Source organism: Cryptomeria japonica, chromosome 10 (genome assembly GCF_030272615.1).
Source record: "Cryptomeria japonica chromosome 10, Sugi_1.0, whole genome shotgun sequence".
Classification (NCBI taxonomy): domain Eukaryota; kingdom Viridiplantae; phylum Streptophyta; class Pinopsida; order Cupressales; family Cupressaceae; genus Cryptomeria; species Cryptomeria japonica.
This window is the reverse complement of record NC_081414.1, coordinates 261285089-261305584: the sequence shown is the minus strand read 5'-3', so window position 1 is coordinate 261305584 and position 20496 is coordinate 261285089.

Below are 20496 nucleotides of genomic sequence, written 5' to 3'. Positions count from 1 at the left end.
ATTTATAGTACCACATTGTTCCAAAAGTGAAACATCCTTGATTTCCCTATCCCTCGTGATAGCATCAAGTCTTCTAGCCTCAAGTTTATTGTATAGGAATAAAGGTATCTCCTTCAAAATTTCAATGAAGGCTTTCTTATAGATGTCTAAATACAGTAAAATAGCCTCTTCTAACTCATTTTCCTCATTTTCTTCAAAAATCTTCATAGTACTTTGATATATTCTTTAATATTCCATATTTTGTAACCTCATCAATAATTTCAGCAATGGTCATTGTTGTCTTACCAGTTTCAGTATCATCACCCTTCTGCTTTTTGCTTGTGGTTTTCGGTGTGACTGGTTTCCTCTTTTGCATAGGCTTCCTTACCAGTGGCTGAGGTGTGTTGGCATATGGACACTCCAATGAGACATTGTATGTGATTGAAGGTTTTGTCATTGATGGCAACCTTGCAATCCTATGACACTAACAAGAAATTATACCAGCAAAACATTACACAAGCAACCTTGCAATCCTATGGCACCGACAAGACATTATATCGGCAAAGCATTACATAGGCAACCTTGCAAACCTTTGGCACCAAAAAGACATTATACCAGAAAAGAATTACATAGGCAAGATAGTGCACTGGCACCAACAGATCACTCTACATCGGCACCGACATAGAAGAAAATGTGTATACCGGCACAGAGACCAACAGTATTTTTGTTATGTAATATTTTGTTTATTATTATAAGTCAACTTGGCAAATTGTAAAATGACTTTTGTATATAAAGGAGATCATTATAGACATTTGAAAAAGTGATGTAAGGGCATAAAGAAAATTATTAGGTAGACCTAATGTGTGAATTATAGGTCAAGGGTATATGTAAAGAACAAAGCAAGAACCGGTACTGAATCTGGCATTGGAGATGCTATTGTAAAGCAGTACAAGTCATTGGATTAGTATAATCCTTATTGTAAGTCAGTGTGACTTCCCATTGAGCAGTGAGCTCTAGGGCAGTTGGCCTTCCTACATGTGTAGGCCCCTATTGTAAGTAATATACTCTTACTGGCTAGTGAGTGAATATTGTGGGTCACAAATCCCACAGAGGTTTTTCCCACACCGGGTTTTCTCATTAAACATCTTGTGTTATGGTGTACTTTTCATGTGGATATTCTTGATTCTATTTGCATTATTTCTTGCATACCGATACACTGTTATATTATGTTCTGCATGTTTTAACTTAAGAAATTCTTATTACCGGTTAGATACTGATTCACCCCCCCCTCTCAGTATCTATGGGACCCCTAACAATTGGTATCAGAGCCTGGTCCTCTATTTTCAGAAGCCTAACAGCTTGAGGAAGATCTTGACACCGGTAACGATGGAAAATCTGATGAAGCAACTTGAAGGAGCTCTTACAGACTATGATGCAAAGAAATTGAAAAATATCAAATTAGAATATGATTTAAGAGCAGCTCAGGATATCATTCATGCACTTCAAGAAAATTTTACTGTTGCAAGAAATAAGAGAAGAGAACTCTGTGAAAAATTGCAAAATGAGAATGATGAAAAGGAATCACTTAATGATATGATAAGCAAGTTGAAACAAGAGATCATGACAACAAAAAATGAAATACAGGATATGACTATGAGATTTTGCAAAGAGATTGAGGATAGAAAGAAGAATGAAGAAGAATTAACCAGAAGACTAAGTGATGCAGCAAATGAGAACACAAGACTTAGCTATGAAAATGACATGTTGAAGACAGATCTGATGCATACTCAGAATGACTCAAATGAACTGATGAGACAAAAATAAATCTTGGAAAGGGAACTGGAAACTGCAACTCAACACAAAGAAAAATTCAAGAAAAGCTCAGAGGAACTTGGTACCTTACTGAAGAATCAAAAACCTAAAGGTGACACTTCTAGAATTGGCTTTGAAGTTGGTGAAAGCTCTGGTACTACAAATACTCAGGATCACAGCAAACCGGTAAGACAACCTAATGCTTTAACTATAATAAGTATGGTCATAGAGAAAATGAATGTAGATCTAGGAATTATCAGAATATCAATACACCCACCGGTCAATGTTCAAAATGCAACAAAGATGGTCATAACTCTAAAAATTGCAGAATGAATGTGAGATGTTATGTTTGTGGAAGATTTGGACAATTATCAAATCAATGTAGAACACAAACCAGCATAGGTTATGGGAAAGCTATTCGGAAGAATAATGTAACCTATTATGCATGTAACAAGATTGGGCATATTGCTAAATTTTGTAGAAGTAAAGGTACACAAGTAGACAACAAAAGTGCTAGCTTGAAAGGTAAGGAAAAAGTTGAACAGGTTAAGCAAGAATTCTCAAAACAATGGATTAGAAAAATAGATCTAAATATTGGGAATGCTTCTCCACCAGTAGAACCAATCAATGCTCCACCGGTAGGACAAAGTGATGCTTCACCGACAGGATAGAGCAGTACTCCACCGGCAGTAAGTTCTTCATCTAATTGAAGAAAATTTCCTTGAGGGTTTGGCAATCAAATGGCACAAGTGCTAATTATTCCCTTAGTTAGAGATAAGAAGTTGAAAATTACTTATTACCGGTAGACAATGTTAAGTGAATACTTAACCGACATGCAATTAATGTGGTAGATGGAGAAAAGACATTATAAAAATAAGGTTTTGGCTCCATTTCATTTCACTATGATTTCAAATTTTCTGAGAGCGCGAAGATTCCGAGCTAAGGCATTTCGAGCAAGAAGCAAGCACACTCCAAGCAATCATCCATCCAAGGTAGAAAAAGGTATTTAATCATGGCATCCACCTTTGCAATTGAATACATAGCAAACCCTATTGTTGTTGAAGTAATTAAAAGACCTAGGCCCATATTTTAGTTAGTCCCGGAGATAGCAAAGAAGGATGATACCTCAGGTGCTTTTTCTCAAATCCCTAAAGGTGTTGTATATGTTGAAGACCCTAGAATGTACATCTATTGCAACATTGAAGAGTTAGGAGATAAGGAAATCAAAACCCTGTATAAAACCATAATATGTGATGATACCGGCAATCTTAAAGTTGAACACAAGGTTATTGAAACCCTAGGATTCACAGAAATCCTTAACATTCCTGAATTTCCAAAGGATGTGATTAGGATAGTATTAAGCAGAATTCATGGAGAATTTTTCTAGCTAGATGCAATCCATAAGATCACCAAGGAAGTTGTGAAAGCTATCATAGGGTTACCAACCACTGGTAAGAGACCAGACAAAACCAAGAAGGTTCCAAATGACCTAGTTACAAAACTAATAGGTGCAACATTCGATAAGAGATCTCTAAGGGTTAATGATGTAAAGGATATCAATGTGAGATTCATAAGTATGATATTAGGTTACAAAGCCACTCATGCTAACAAACTTAACTCAGTTTCAAGTTTATGCATTAAGAGTGCTTATGATATGGTAATAGACAATGCAAAAATTGACATTTGTGAATGGTTAAAAGATGAACTAATAGACAACCTTGGAAAAATAAAAAAGGACAAGAAAGGAACTTTTAGATTTGGAAATCTGTTGGTATGTCTAATGCTACACATAACAAAATAGGTTCCTAGTATAGGTTATCAAGAACTTGGATATGACATACTGGTAGGAAAACAATTGACAGAATTGTTCAATACCATGGGTGAGAATAAGGAGAACAATATTCATGACTTTTTTCAAGCATTGAAAACCAAAATGAAGCAAAGAATAAGGTTATCCCAGAAAATAGTAAACAAATACAAAGATGATATATGCTTTGTTATTAAGAAAGATGAAATCTGGATGGAAGCGGTCATCCCAAGGACAATTTGGGTAACCGAAATGGGCTATGAGATAGATGATCACATAGTTGAAACTTATGCTAAAGCACTTCTGGAAGCCCCAAATGAACCTAAGGAAGAAGTATTTGGTAGTGTTGAGACCATAGAAAGTCAAATACAATCAAAGAAAAGAGTAAAGAAGGTTGAGGCATTTGTGAGGAAAGGATCCAGGCAAGAAAAGGCCATTAAGGAAGATGTACTAAAGAAAACTGGCATAACAGAGGATGAGTTGGCAGCCACACAACCTGAAACTCACCTATCACCGTTAGGTACTTCTTCGGAAGGTGACATGCCAGCAACTTTTAAAAGAGTTGTTAGAAAAAGAGATCCCTCACCGGCAACCACTCCTTCACCTAGAAGGACAAGGCAAAAGCAACAAGCAGTGAAATCTCTGGTTAGAAAGGCCACACCCAAGAAAAAGCTAACACGAAAGAAAAAGAAAAGGACAAACAGTGACTTGACACCTCTTGATATATTGTTAAATGAAATCACATAGGAAGGAAAACTGAAAAACATAGAGAAAATTTATGACACTCTATTTGCTGATGAGAAAGAACAAGTTGAGAACAATGTTATACTGCATATGGAAATGTATAAGAAATTTTTTATGGAAGTAGGAAATGAAATTCCTGATGATTTGTTCAAAAGGTTAGAAGCTAGAAGGCAAGTAGTGATTGAATTAGATAAGAAAATAAAAATAGAGAAACTACTTCTTGTATATCCAGTAAACTCTCCCAAGGAAATTGATGATTTGATTGCTCAGGCGAACCGGTCAGTATTCTCTACTGCACACTGGCACATTTCACTGATGGTAGGAAGAGTTACTGAAGTAACAGAGGAAATAGAAGATGGTTGAGACATATTCCTGGTTGACAAGGAAAAAAAAGAAGAGTACAGGAAACCTAAGGCTATAAAGGTATATCAGAAGGACAGAGATAAGGGGAAAGGCAAAATTGGTGCACCACCAAGCATAAAAGTTAAAGACAACCTACCCCCACCGGTGAAAATTACAACTACTGAAAATCAACCGGCAGCAGAAAGTATGGATGCAGAGGATAGCAATCCTAATTCTGAAGTCCTATATACTATAAATGTTGATACTCAAAAGATCAACATAATAGTTGATAAAGATACAACTGATAAGTCAAATATGGCTAAAGAGCCTCCGGTAGCAGGGGAAATAGAGAAACCGGCAGAGGATATAGAGAAAAAGGTAGAGACTGAGGCACGGACGGAGACAACACAACATTTAGAGAAACCATTAGAGATAAAGGCTTCGGAACAGGTTTACAAGGAAACAATGCCACTGGTAAGTAGTGAAGTAGGAAAACCAGTGCTAAAAGAAATGCAGACACAAACTGACCTACCAGAGGTCAATACAAGCATGGTTACTTCCACCGGTACTCAGATTGTTGGATCATCATCAACATTCAAGTCAACAAATGTGACTGAGGTATTATTAGATTCTATTAAGAAAATAACTGACTGCAGTTCACAGGCTTATAAGGCAATTGATGATTCTAGACCAATTTTGAAGGCAATAGCTCCAAACTGTAACATAGATAATAAATATTCTTTAGGACAATTGGATACATTGTGTAAATATATTTTTGAAAAAATTGAGAAAATAAAGGAAGAATTAGTAAAGGATAAGGTAGAAAAAGAAAAACAGAAATTCTTTGATGAGGAAATAAAGAAGTGTAACAGAGATTTTGACACACTTCTACCGGAACTATGTAGCTTGTTGAAAGAATACAAAAATCTGTATAAAGATACATGTAAAACAAACTTTTTGACTGTAGATATTGACAAGAAAATAAGCAAGACACAGGATGAGATAAATAAGCTTGTAGACAATTTTGTAAACTCATTGGATTCATTATCAGTTTTTGAAGAGAAGATAGCAAATTTTGAGGAAGAATTGCTCGAACTGGAAAGAGAAAAAGAGAGAATAATAAACAAGGCAAAACATTTGAGATCTAAACTGAGTCCAAGATTGGACTATTTAGCATCTTTGCGGAAGGAAATTTCAAAGGCACTAACACTAGCAGAGCATTTGCAGCATCTCACCGGTACAGTAAAGAGGACTAAAACATCAATAAAAGATAGTAAAAAGTTTATGGATAGTATAAACTTAATTTTGGGAGATCTTTTTCAGGTAATAACTACCCAGCTACAAGGTTAAGGATATGGTTAGATGAACCTACAAACTCTACTGACATCTTGACAACCTTTGTCATTGATGCCAAAGGGGGAGTAGTGGGATGAGAAAGTTCAAAATACAAGAATCATATGCTCAGGGGGAGCTCTCATATTTTTGGTAAACATTTTTGGTAACATTTTTTTTGGACTACACATTTTTTATACTTTTTGAAATTTCTCATGAGTGTTGGCATCAATGCCAAAGGGGGAGATTGTTGGCATATGGACACTCTAATGAGACATTGTATGTGATTGAAGGTTTTGTCATTGATGGCAACCTTGCAAACCTATGGCACCGGAAAGACATTATACTGGCAAAGCATTACACAAGCAAGATAGTGCACCGGCATCAACAGATCACTCTACACCGATACCGGCATAGAAGGAAATATGTGTACCGACACAGAGGCCGATAGGATTTTTGTTATGTAATATTTTGTTTATTATTGTAAGTCAACTTGGCAAATTGTAAAATGATTCTTGTATATAAAGGAGATCATTATAGACATTTGCAAAAGTGATGTAAGGGCATGAAGAAAATTATTAGGCAGACCTAATGTGCGAATTATAGGTCAAGGGTATATTTAAAGAATAGAACAAGAACCGGTACTGAATCTGGCATTGGAGATGCTATTGTAAAGCAGTACAAGTCATTGGATTAGTATAATCCTTATTGTAAGTCAATGTGACTTCCAATTGAGTAGTGAGCTCTAGGCAGTTGGCCTTCCTGCATGTGCAAGCCCCTATTGTAAGTAATATTCTCTTATTGGCCAGTGAGTGAATATTGTGGGTCACAAATCCCACCAAGGTTTTTCCCACACTGGGTTTCCTCATTAAACATCTTGTGTTATGGTGTACTTTTCATGTGGATATTCTTGATTCTGTTTATTGCATTATTTCTTGCATACCGGTACACTGTTATATTATGTTCTGCATGTTTTAACTTAAGAAATTCTTATTACCAGTTAGATACTGATTCAACCCCCCCCCTCTCAGTATTTGTGGGACCCCTAACAAGGTGCAGTAGGCTAAGTTGTCTTTCTGACAAGTCTCCTCTTAGGTTCTTCCTTTTGTTGCTCTATCAGTGGTTTTACCACATTCTTTCTTTGTACCCTTCTGAAAACTAGAGGCTCATTATCCTTAGGATCAGAGTCACAAGTGATAGGGGAAATGTGAACTTGTGGCTTCTTTACTTCTTCAGTAGCAACCTCTACCAATTTGATTGCCTATTTTGATTTGGAACCCATATGAGTGTATATCTTATAAAGTACATTTTGTACATATGCAAACATCTTTTCTATTTTCTTTTGTCTTCTCTTCATGTTAAAGCTAGTTTTCACTTCAAGAGCCTTCTCTCCTATTGTACCAAAGTGTTATGTCTTATCATCTAATGGGGCATCTAATATCATCTTTTCATAAAGCTCAAAAATGCTATCATTTACCTCATATTGAAACTCAGTAATCTAGATGTGTCTGGGTTCAACTACTTCCATGAGAGTTTCATCAGTTTTCACCATGAAAACATATGTCACTGGAATACTTCTCCACAATATTATTTGAAATTATCTCCATTTTCCTCATGTTTTCTTAAAAAGTTTTAAAATACCCCCAAAGTTTCTCATCTCTGTCGATACGAAGACCGATGATAGCTATCTTAATCTGCATACCTACAAGTATGTCATGAGCCCAATGCTTCTTTCCTAAACTAGGTAACTCATTGAGGAAGTAAAGCATCAAACAAACAATTAATTTTCCATATCTGAAGGTGCCTTTCTTAGTTCCTTTGATCTCAGTAAGGTTTAGCATCAATTCACTCCTCATCCATTCACATAAGTCATACTTCACATTATTCCTTAGCATCTGATATGTGGCATGAATGCATGAACTTGCAACAAAATTCAATCAGTTGGATTGAGTTACCTTGTATCCTATGATCATGCTTGCAAAATTTATGTATGTGCCGGTTATTGTGCTTATCCTCATTGATCTACTATCAGATGTAGCACCAGTGAGTTTTTTGACCTCTGTGTTGGAAATTTTCTTGCCAGGTTCTTGTCCGACCTTGGGCAAGGCGGTGACAACTTGAATAGCTTCCTTTGTGATCATGTAGGGTCTATCTAACCAAATGGATTCATTGTGAACCCTTCTCAGAACGTATCTAATCACCTAATCCTTGAACTCTGACATGTACAAAATACTGGTTAACCCTAGATCTTCAATTGCTTTAAATTCTAGTTTGATCATTCTGGTGTCTTCCAGTATCACTGATTGATACCTGCTTTTGATGGCTTCGGTACCCAAATCCTCAAGAGTGTAGTGAATGTATTGCCTCACATCTTCAACATACTTTACTCCATCAGGAACCCTAGAAAATGCTCATATAGAGTTTGTTGGCATATGCACACTCCAATGAGACATTGTAGGTGATTGAAGGTTTTGTCATTGATGGCAACCTTACAATCCTATGGCACCGGCAAGACATCATACTGGTAAGGCATCATACTAGCAAGGCATTATACCTACAAGATAGTTCACCGAAATCAACGATCACACTCTACACCAACACTCAGGACACCGGCACCAACACAAAGAAAGAAAGTATACCAACACAGAGGCCGATAGGATTTTGTTATAGTATATTTTTTTTATTATTGTAAAAACTTTGTAAGCTGACTTGGCATGTTGTAAAATGACTCTTATATATAAAAGAGATCATTGTAGACTTTTTGAATGAAGTTATGTAAGTGATGTAAGAAAAATATTAAGGCAAACCTATTATGCGAAATATAGGTTAAAGGGTTTATGTAAGAAGCAGAGCAGAAACCGGTACTGGATCAAGCATTATAGATGCTATTGTAAAGCAGTATAAGATATTGGATTTGTACAATCCACATAGTAAGTAAGTGAGACTTCAAATTGAGCAGTGAGCTCTAGGTAGTTGGCCTTCTTGCATGTGCAGGCCCCTCTTGTAAGTAATATTCTCTTATTGGCCAGTAAGTGGATATTGTAGGTCACAAATCCCATCGAGGTTTTTCCCACACTGGGTTTCCTTGTTAAATCCTTGTGTCATGGTGTGCTTTTCATGTGGATATTTTTAATTCTGTTTATTGCATTATTTCTTTCATACCGGTACACTGTTATAATATGTTATGCATGTTTTAAGTTAAGAAATTCTATATACTGGTTAGATACTAATTCACCACCCCCCTCAGTATCTGTGGGAATCCTAACAATTGGTATCAGAGCCTGGTCCTCTATTTTTAGAAGCCTAACAGCTTGAGGAAGATCTTGACACCGGTAAAGATGGAAAATCTGATGAAGCAACTTGAAGGAGCTCTCTCAGACTATGATACAAAAAAATTGAAAAATATCAAACTAGAAGATGATTTAAAGGCAGCTCAAGATATCATTCAGGCACTTTAAGAGAATCTTACTATTGCAAGAAATAAGAGAAGAGAACTTTGTGAAAAGATGCAAAATGAGAATGATAAAAAGGAATTACTTAATGATCAGATAAGCAAGCTGAAACTGGAGAACATGACAACAAAGAAGGAGATGCAGGATATGACTATGATATTTTGCAAACAAATTGAGGATAGGAAGAAGAATGAAGAAGAATTGACCAGAAGACTAAGTGATGCAGCAAATGAGAACACAAGACTTAGCTATGAAAATGATTTATTGAAGACAGATCTGATGCACACTCAGAATGACTCCAATGAACTCATGAGACAGAAAGAGATCTTAGAAAGAGAACTAGAAACTGCAAATCAACATAAAGAAAAATTCAAGAAAAGCTCAGAGGAACTTGGCACCTTGCTGAAGAATCAAAAACCTAAAGGTGACACTTCTGGAATTGGCTTTGAAGTTGGTGAAAGCTCCGATACTGCAAATACTCAGGATCACAGCAAACCGGTAAGACAACCTAATGCTTATAAATTCAATGGAAAATGATTTAACTGTAATAAGTATGGTCATAGAGCAAATGAATGTAGATCTAGAAATTATTAGAATATCAACACACCCACCGATCAATGTTCAAAATGCAACAAAGTTGGTCACAACTCTGAAAATTGCAGAATGAATGTAAAATGTTATGTTTGTCGAAGATTTGGACATTTATCTAATCAATGCAGAACACAAACCGGCATAGGTTATGGGAAAGCTATTCAGAAGAATAATGTAACTTGTTATGCATGTAACAAGATTGGACATATTGCAAAATTCTATAGAAGTAAAGGATCATCGGTAGACAACAAAAGTTCAAGCTTGAAGGGTAAAGAAAAAGTTGAAGAGGTTAAGCAAGAATTCTCAAAACAATGGATTAGAAAAGCTAATCTAAATATTGGGAATACTCCTCCACCGGTAGAACCAGTCAATGCTTCACCGACACGATAGAGCAGTGCTCCACCGGTAGGTTGTTCTTCATCTAATTGAATAAAGTTTCCTTGAGGGTTTGGCAATTTAATGACACGTGCTATTATTCCCTTGGTTAGAGATGAGAAGTTGGAAATTACTTATTACCGAATGACAATGTTAAGTGAATACTTAACCGGCATGCATTTAATGTGGTAGATGGCAAAAAGACACTATAAATTTGAGGTTTTGGCTCCATTTCATTTTACCAAGATTTCAAACCTACAAAGAGCACAAAGATTCTGAGGTAAGGCATTTCAAGCAAGAGGCAAGAACACTTCAAGCAATCATCCATCCTAAAGGCAGTAAAAGGTATTTTATCATGGCATCCACCTCTACAATTGAATATATGACAAACCCTATGAATGTCGAAGTTATAAAAAGACGTAGGCCCATATTTCAATTTGTTCCTGAGGTAGCAAAGAAAGATGATACCTTAGGCACTTTTTCTCAAATTCCTAAGGGATTTGTTTATGCTGAAGACCCCAGAATTTACATTCATTGCAAGATTGAGGAACTAGGAGATGAAGAGATTAAAACCATGTTTAAAACTATCATATGTGATGAATTTGGAAATGTAAAAGATGAACGTAAGATCGTTGAAACCCTAGGATTTACAAAGATCCTTAGCATTCCTGAATTCCCCAAGGATGTGATTAGGATAGTCTTAAGCAAGGTACATGGTGAATTTTTCTGGCTAGATGAAATTCACAAAATCACCAAGGAAGCTATGAAAGCTATCACAGGTATACCGACCACTGGTAAAAGGCTAGACAAGACTAAAAAGTTCTCCAATGACCTAGTTATAAACCTAACTGGTGCCACATCCGACAGAAGGTCCTTAAGAGTAAATGATGTAACAGATATTAATTTAAGATTTATCAGCATGATATTAGGATATAAAGCTACTCATGCAAATAGACTCAATTCAATTTCAATTCTATGCATTAAGAGTGCTTATGATATGGTCATGGATAATGCGAAGATTGATGTATGTGAGTGGTTGAAGGATGAATTAATTGACAACTTAGGAAAGATTAAGAAGGACAAGAAAGGAACTTTTAAATTTGGAAATCTGCTAGTATGTCTGATGCTACATATAACCAAACAGGTTCCCGGTATAGGCTACAAAGAACTTGGATATGATATACCGGTAGGGAAACAACTAACAGAACTATTCAATAACATGGGAGAAGATAAGGAAAACAATATCCATGATTTATTTCAAGCACTTAAAGCCAACATGAAGAAAAGAATCAGATTATCACAAAAGATTGTTGACAAATATAAGGATGAAATATGTTTTGTAATCAAGAAGGATGAGATCTGGATGGAAGCAGTCATCCCTAGGACAGTTTGGGTAACAAAGATGGGCTACAAAATAGATGATCATATAATTGAAACATATGCTAAAGCACTTCTAGAAGCCCCTGAAGAACCTAAGGAAGAAGTATTTGGTAGTGCAGAAACTATTGAAAGCCAAATACAATCTAAGAAAAGAGTGAAAAAGGTTGAGGTAGTTATAAGAAAAGGTTCTAGACAGGCAAAGGCTATTAAATAAGATGTGTTAAAGAAAACTAGTATAACAGAGGATGAGTTAGCAGCTCCACAACTTGAAACTCACCTATCACCAGTAGGTACTTCTTCAGAGAATGATATGCCTACAACTTTCAAGAGAGTTGTAAGGAAAAGAGATCCCTCACCGGTAACCACACCCTCACCTAGGAGGACAAGACAAAAACAACAAGCAGTGAGATCTCAGGTAAGAAAGGCTACACAAAAGAAGAAGAGGACAAATAAGGACTTGGCCCCTCTTGACATACTATTGAATGAAATTACAGAGGAAGGAAAATTGAAGAATATAGAGAAATTATATGACACTCTAATAGCTGATGAAAAAGAACAAGTAGAAAACAGTGTTATATTGCATATGGATATGTATAAGAAATTTTTGATGGAAGTAGTAGATGAAGTACTAGATGAACTATTTAAGAGACTGGAAGCAAGGAGATAAGTAGTAATAGAACTTGACAAGAAAATCAAGATAGAAAAGCTACTTGTTGTATACCCAGTGAATTCACTTAAAGAAATTGATGACTTAATTGTTGAAGCCAACTAGTCAGTATTTTCTACTGCACACTAGTACATTACTTTAATGGCTGGAAATGTTAATGAGGTGACTCAGGAGACAAAAAATGCATGGGACATTTTCCTAGTGGAAAAAGAAAAACAAGAAGAATACATGAGTCAAAAACCTATAAAGGTATATCAGAAAGAAAGAGACAAGGGTAAAGGTAAAGTTGGTGGACCACTCAGTATCAAGGTTAAAGACAACTTAGCCCCACCTCCTTTGATTACTCCATCGGTAAAAACAACAGTTACAAAAGATCAATCGGTAGTTGAAAGTATGGATGTAGAGGATGTCAATCCTAATCATGAAGTCTTATATACAGTGGATGTTGATACTCAAAAGATCAACATTGTGGTAGATAAAGATATAGCTGATAAGACTAACATGGCTAGTGAGGCTCCGGTAGCTGAGCAAATTGATAACAAACAGGAGAAACTAGCAGATGACAAAAAGCAATAGGTAGAAACTCAGACTTAGACTCAGACAATGCAACAAACAGAGAAACAAATAGAGAAAAAGGCTTCAGAATAGGAACAACAACAGAAAGAGGAACAGATTCATAAGGAAACAGTGCCACCGACAACTCGAGAAATAGAAAAACCACTGCTTAAGGAAATACAAACACAAACAGACCTACCAAAGGTGAATACAAGCTTGGTTACTTCCATTGGTGGTACTCAGAATGTAGGTTCCTCATCAAGCTACAAATCAACTAATGTGACTGAAGTACTATTGGATTCAATTAAAAAGATTAAAGATTGCAGCTCACAAGCTTATAAGGCAATAGATGACACAATACCAATTTTGAAGGTAATTGCTCCTAACTATAATATAGACAATAAAGATTCTTTAGGACAACTTGATACCTTGTGTAAATATATCACAAAGAACATTGAGAAAATAAAGGAAGAGACATTGAAGGACAAATTGGAAATTGAAAAGCAAAAATTCTTTGATGAGCAGATAAAGAAGTGTACTAGAGATTTTGACACACTTCTACCAGAACTATGTAATTTATTGAAAGAATACAAAACTTTGTACAAAGACACCTGTAAGACAAACTTTTCGACTGTAGATATAGATAAGAAGATGAGTAAGGCATAGGATGAAATCAATAAACTTGCAGATAATTTTGTTAACTCACCTGATACTTTATCCGTTTTTGAACAGAAGATAACAAATTTTGAAGAAGAATTACTTAAATTGGAAAGAGAAAAAGAGAGAATAGTGAATAAGGCAAAGCATCTAAGATTAAAAATAAGTCCAAGATTGGACTATCTAGCATCATTACGGAAGGAAATATCTGAGGCACTGATACAGGGATAGAAAACACCGACAGAGCATTTGTAGCATCTCACTAGTACAGTTAAAAGAACAGAGACAACAATAAGAGACAGTAAAAAGTTTATGGACAGTATAAAATTGATTTTGGCGGATCTATTTCAAATTGTAACTACTTAGTTACAAGGTTCAAACTACAAACTCTACTGACATCTTGACAACCTTTGTCATTGATGCTAAAGGGGGAGTAGTGGGATGAGAAAATTCAAAAATCACAGGAATCATATGCTTAGGGGGAGCACACATTTTTGGTAACTTTTTGGACTTCACATTTTTGATACACTTTTTGAAATTTCTCATGAGTGTTGCCATCAATGCCAAAGGGGGAGATTGTTGGCATATGCACACTCCAGTGAGACATTGTAGGTGATTGAAGGTTTTGTCATTGATGGCAACCTTACAATCCTATGGCACCCACAAGGCATCATACCGGCAAGGCATTACACCTACAAGATAGTTCACCGGCATCAATGATCACACTCTACACCGACACTTAGGACACCAGCACTGGCACAAAGAAAGAAAGTATACCGGTACAGAGGTTGACAAGATTTTGTTATATTATATTTTGTTTATTATTTTAAAAACTTTGTAAGCCGACTTGGCATGTTGTAAAATGACTCTTATATATAAAAGAGATCATTGTAGAATTTTTGAATGAAGTTATGTAAGTGATGTAAGAGAAATATGAAGGCAGACCTATTATGCAAAATATAGGTTAAAGGGTTTATGTAAGAAGAAGAGCAGCAACTGGTACTAGATCAGGCATTATAGATACTATTGTAAAGCAGTACAAGATATTGGATTTATACAATCCACATTGTAAGTCAGTGAGACTTCCCATTGAGCAGTGAGCTCTAGGCAGTTGGCCTTCCTACATGTGCAGGCCCCTCTTGTAAGTAATATTCTCTTATTGGCCAGTAAGTAGATATTGTGGGTAACAAATCCCACCGAAGTTTTTCCCACACCGGGTTTCCTCGTTAAATCCCTATGTCATGGTGTGCTTTTCATGCAGATATTTTTAATTCTATTTATTGCATTATGTGAGGCCTCACCTCGACTCAGTCTGACATTCAGTGGATTTTATTTTTAGACTATTATGAATACTTTATTTTGATGCATTTTGAGACATAGAACTTATATGATTTCAGGATTTGGATAACATTGCTATGATTTGATGATTTACTTATATGCTTTATGAGATAGAACACTACATGATTGTTAGATAGGATGATATTGCAATGATAGATGTCGTTATTGAATTTGCAGGACTTTACTCTGAATATTGAACTATGATGTATGATTAAGTTTATGTGAATTGGGATGAAATTGCTTATGTGAAATTGCTTGAAAAAAGATGTATTTAATCTGTGCAGATGAAAATTGTATGCAAGTGATGATGTGTATTGTATTCCTTTGAATTATATTATATGTGGATATTTGAAAGTACTAATGTGTAAATTGAGATGTGCAGGGAATTTACCATGTGACCATGGAAATTACGGAGAACCAAAATCTAGACTTATGTATGTTTGTAAGCCAGGGGTTTGTCTATTTGGAGAGACAACACCCTGTTTGTGTTGTATTTTATTCATAACAGTATATGCTGCATGAGTGTTAAGTGTTATTTAAATTTAATGTGTAAAACCACAAGAGACAATTTCATGTTTTATTTTGTAAAAAGTGTTTTATTTGTGTCACTTGACACATGTGTGGATTTTAAATTTAAATGTTTTATTTGTGTCTCTTGGTGGGAAAGTGTTTAATTATAGTTTTTCTTTAATAAAATAATGTGTTGTCATAAATACTTTGGGAATATAATCTTTGGAGTGGTCAACATATGTTTGACCCGAAAATAAACTTCAGAGGGGTTTAAAATGGGTTAAATGAACACCTAGGGGTAGTATAATAGGGTTTTCTAAAGCCCATAAGGTATACCTAGGGGTTAGGGGTAATTTTAGGCAAGTTTCTGCTTTTAAATGATCTTTTTGACGCTTTAAAAATTGGCTTTTTTGGGTTGAGCTAAAATTGAAAATTAGAAGTTTAAATCTAATTGAGATTTTTCCTTTTGGAATGAGAGTCTTTTTGCATTTCTGCTTTTCTTTCCTTTTTGGTTTTTAGAAACTTGTGAGAACTCAGAGAATGAGCTTCTTAAGGAAGATTTTTGAGAATTGGAGGGTAATCACCCACTCTCCATTTTTGGAGACAAGAGAAATTTTGAAAAGAAAAAGAATAGTTTTGGAATAGGAAATTTAACTAAGGGTAGAAGAAAGAAGATTCGTGGATTGGGCAGCTCTTCCTCAAATATCATAATACCTTTGGGCAAATTAAGGTTGGTTTCAATTATTCATTTTAATGTCTTCTTCTTGCTTATGTCTGAAAGTATGTTGGTGTAAGAAATCTATGTTCTTGAATGTTTTTTTTTGAAATTCATTTGGTATTTTTGCATTATGATTTGTTTGTGTTTTGGGAGTTTTCTCAAGACCTCTTACTCTTGGGAGAGAAGAGGATCTTTTGGGTGGTAGCAATGACAACCCTCGAGTGAGAGACTCTCTTTTGAGAGCGATCACAAGGGATCTTTGTGTGACCCTTGCTGCATGGCCTGTTTGTGCAATGGGGGTCATAAGGAGGGATATAAGGAATAAGGGGTTGAGATTCTTGATATAATTATTGTGCCATGAGGTGGCTTCTTGTTTATTTCATACTTGCAGTTCTCCTCAGGGTATTGGTCCACTACTACCCTTTGAAAAGATCATCAGCAAAGTGTGGTGCTGTGAAGCCAAGTTGGGAGTGTGTCTGGAAATCTGTATGCATTTTCCTTCTATGTGTTTGCCTGTATGTTACCCATCTAGGAATTGGTTCTCCGAGCTCGGGGGTGGCTACCAGTTAGCCTAGGCTGGGAGGTGAGCACTCCATGGTCATATTTGTGTTTCTATTATGTAGGAAAGTCAGAAGAAGTGAATAGGACCCATGAAGAGATACAGAAGATTATTGTTGAAGATACTTAAATCCTGTTGCAAATATTTATTTTAATTGATTCAGAAGTAAGCCCTCATTCATAGAAATGAGAGGCAAGTTGTAATTCTTGAAAATAGACTGGAGGTTTATTGTTGTAGCTAAACAAAGAAAAATCCTGTAAAATTTGCAGAATATCTTAGAGTTGTAAAAAAAAAAGCTTGTTTTATTTCTACCTCTGTTTTTGTTTCAGAAAAAGAAAAGCCTCCTTGAGTTGCATGCAAAAGCTTCTTTTGTTGCATGGAAAAATTAGTTTTCAAATAAATTTTATCTATATTCTACTTGTTGAAAAGTATGAGTTATTTTACTGAAAGATCCTAAGTATTTAAAAAGGATAAGGGTGTTTTAAGTAATTGTTTTATTAGTGGAAAAATGAATGAATGTGTTTTATTCAGAATCATATGATGTATTTTAAGAAAGAAAAAAAAAATATGTGTTAGAATAAAAGTTTAGCAAATGATCTACTTCGATTTCTTTTATCAGCAATTAAAATAAATAAATAAAAGAGCTTAAGTATATACCAATTATTTATATATATATATATATATATATATATATATATATATATATATATATATATATATATATATATATATATATATATATATATATATATATATATATATATATATATATATATATATATATATATATACAGATACATTTATTTGTGCACATGAAATTTTGATTTACATTATGCTATCCCTTTGTTCTTTTGTTTAAAATTTTGTATGAAAATCTTATTAAAAAAAATATATATATTTTTATATATATTCACCCTTAAAACTTTTATATATATAAATTTATATATATATATATATTTATATATAATATATTTAAAAAAAAAAGATAAATTAAAAAAAAAAAGAGGGGAAATGTTTGGTTTCCACGCGGACCCCACTGTGTGTACACACAGTGTGGGCCGCGCGGCGCCCACTGTGTGAACACACAGTGAGAGCCGCTCGGCTCCCCACTATGTGGACACACAGTGGTGCGAGCCGCAAGCGGCGCCCACTGTGTGGACACACAGTGGTGTCGTGCCGCCACTGTGCATTCACACAGTGCTACCCGCGGCCCTTCCCCTTCGCCTTCTTCAAAACCCTGCATAAAAAAAAAGAAAATGGCCGCCGTTGTTCGGCCCTGTGGAAAGATTTTAGTGTTAATAAAAAAATAAAGAGGATTAAAACCCTAGCCCCGGTTAGGGCTAGCGTAAATGAAATAAATATGTTAAGATAATTTAGAGTTGTTAATATATATATAAAAAAATAGAACCCTAAATAGGGTTGGAAAAATATTGAATATTATTTTGGAAAGTTATAGTTTTTTTTTTGAAAAAGAATTAAAATATATAAATATATGTAAATATATATATATATATATATATATATATATATATATATATATATAACTCTGGTATATTTTGGAATAAGTATTTAATTATAAATAAATAAATATATATATATATATATAATTCTGGTTATAATTTGGAGTAAGTAATTAATAGAAATTTAAATATGGTTGTTTAGACTATATAGTCATTTTGGAGATTGAATTAATTTTCCTCTCCTATTCCTTTAGCATGATTGATTTAATAAACTTAATGACTAGGTATCTCGTGGAAATAAAATTAAACCAGTTAGTTTTTCCACAATTAGAATTAAACAAATTATCGATGCTTGATTCGTTTTAGAATTAGCTCGAATATAATTATGGAAATTTCAATAACGCTTGTTGTATGAGCGAACTTGTTAATTAATTAGTATTTAAAAAAAAAAATCATTCCGTTTTTGCCCTAAATTTTGGGCATGACATTTTGGTATCAGAGCAAGGTTTCCACACTAGGAACCTTACTTACGTTTCGCCTTAGAATATTTAAAATTATTTGCTAAATTGATTTTATCAGACTTTGAAACTTAATTGAATTAATATTGCCCTAAAAGAAATTAATTAATTTTTTTGCCTTATTTTCCTCTTAGGATGCCTCCGATGATGCAACAAGCTTGCAAGCGCGGACGGGGTCCTAGACGTGTGCGCATAGCACGCAAAGAGGTAGAGAGGGAGGCATCGGTTCTAGAGGAGAACCCAGGAGCACCTCTCGAACAGCCAAATGAACCTAACCAAGACCTCTTAGCAGCCATTCAGAATCTTATTGGCATAGTTCAGGAAAGGATCCCAGCCGAGAACCCTCAGGTTAGGAGTCATGACTCTGGGAGTCATAGATCTGTTGATAGAGAATGAAGCAGGAGCCCAGCTTCGATTCCTGTAGAGAGTCAGGGTGGTAATGAGCCAGAGTCTGTGCATATGCCAGGACCACCTCCAGCGGTGGAACCAGTTTATTTTGAGAGAGCTCGTCGAGATCTAGGGGATCTCATCAGGGAGGTCATGCACCTCCAACCACCATCCTTCGGAGGTTCTACAGATGGAGTAGAGGCTGAGGCATGGCTTCTGAGTCTTGAGAGGTGCTTTGCATTGCATTCTTATGAGAGCAACTTGAAAGCACGTATTGCAATTCATCTTCTAAGAGGGACAGCCTCCACTTGGTGGAGACAGGAAGAGTACAAATGCGGATTAGTTCCTGGTACACTCACTTGGGAGATATTCACAGAGAGGTTCTGTGAGAGGTACCTATCAGAACACTTCAGGCAGCGTCATATAGACAAATTTCACGATCTCTAACAAAAAGGCTTGTCAGTAACCCAGTATGAGAGTAAATTCTTTGAGTTGTTGCCTTATGTAGATTATCTAAAGGATGAGAAACTTCTTGTAAACTGCTTCATCAAGGGATTAAATGTCGGTATAGCCGAGCCTGTTAGGATATCTGCACTAGAGAGCCTTCGGGTTGCTGTAGAGAAGGCACTGATTGCCGAGGAAATTCAGGTTAGACCTCAAGACAATAGGGATCGGTTTCAGAACCGAAATCCCACACCTCAGACTTATGGATTCCAGAAACCACATTGGAAAGGAAACAACCAAAATTCTCAAGGGTTCTCCAAACCCCCTCCTCCACAATAGGCACCACAGAACCAAAGGCAGAAGCCTCCACAGTATTAGCAGGGCTCCAAGCCCAAGCAGTGGCAAACTCAGGGACAAAAACGTGATCAGAGAGCATAGGGGCAGTACACACAGCCGACGGGGACTCAGCAGTCCTCTAGGGGTGGGTACAGCAGATCCAGTAGGACAGGAGGTCAGGCATTCTCTAGGCCTCAGGGTGTCCAGTTCTAGGCACGGGGTTCTTGCTTTACATGTGGAGCCATGGGGCATATGGCGAGGGATTGCCCTCAGGGATAGGTAGCAGGGAGTCAACGGATGGCCACTTCAGAGCCGACAGTTGGTGATATGGGCAGGTACCATAGAGTATTCACAGCGGTTGACAACTGCTAGGCTGAGCATCAGGCCACGGTTATTGAATCTACAGGTATAATCAAAGGTAACAATGTATCTATTTTGTTTGATTTAGGAGCTACTGACTCCTTTATATCTCCATTGGTTGTGGAGTGTTGCGGGCTAGTGGCAACTAGACAGGGTGTCAGTTGGGAAGTGGA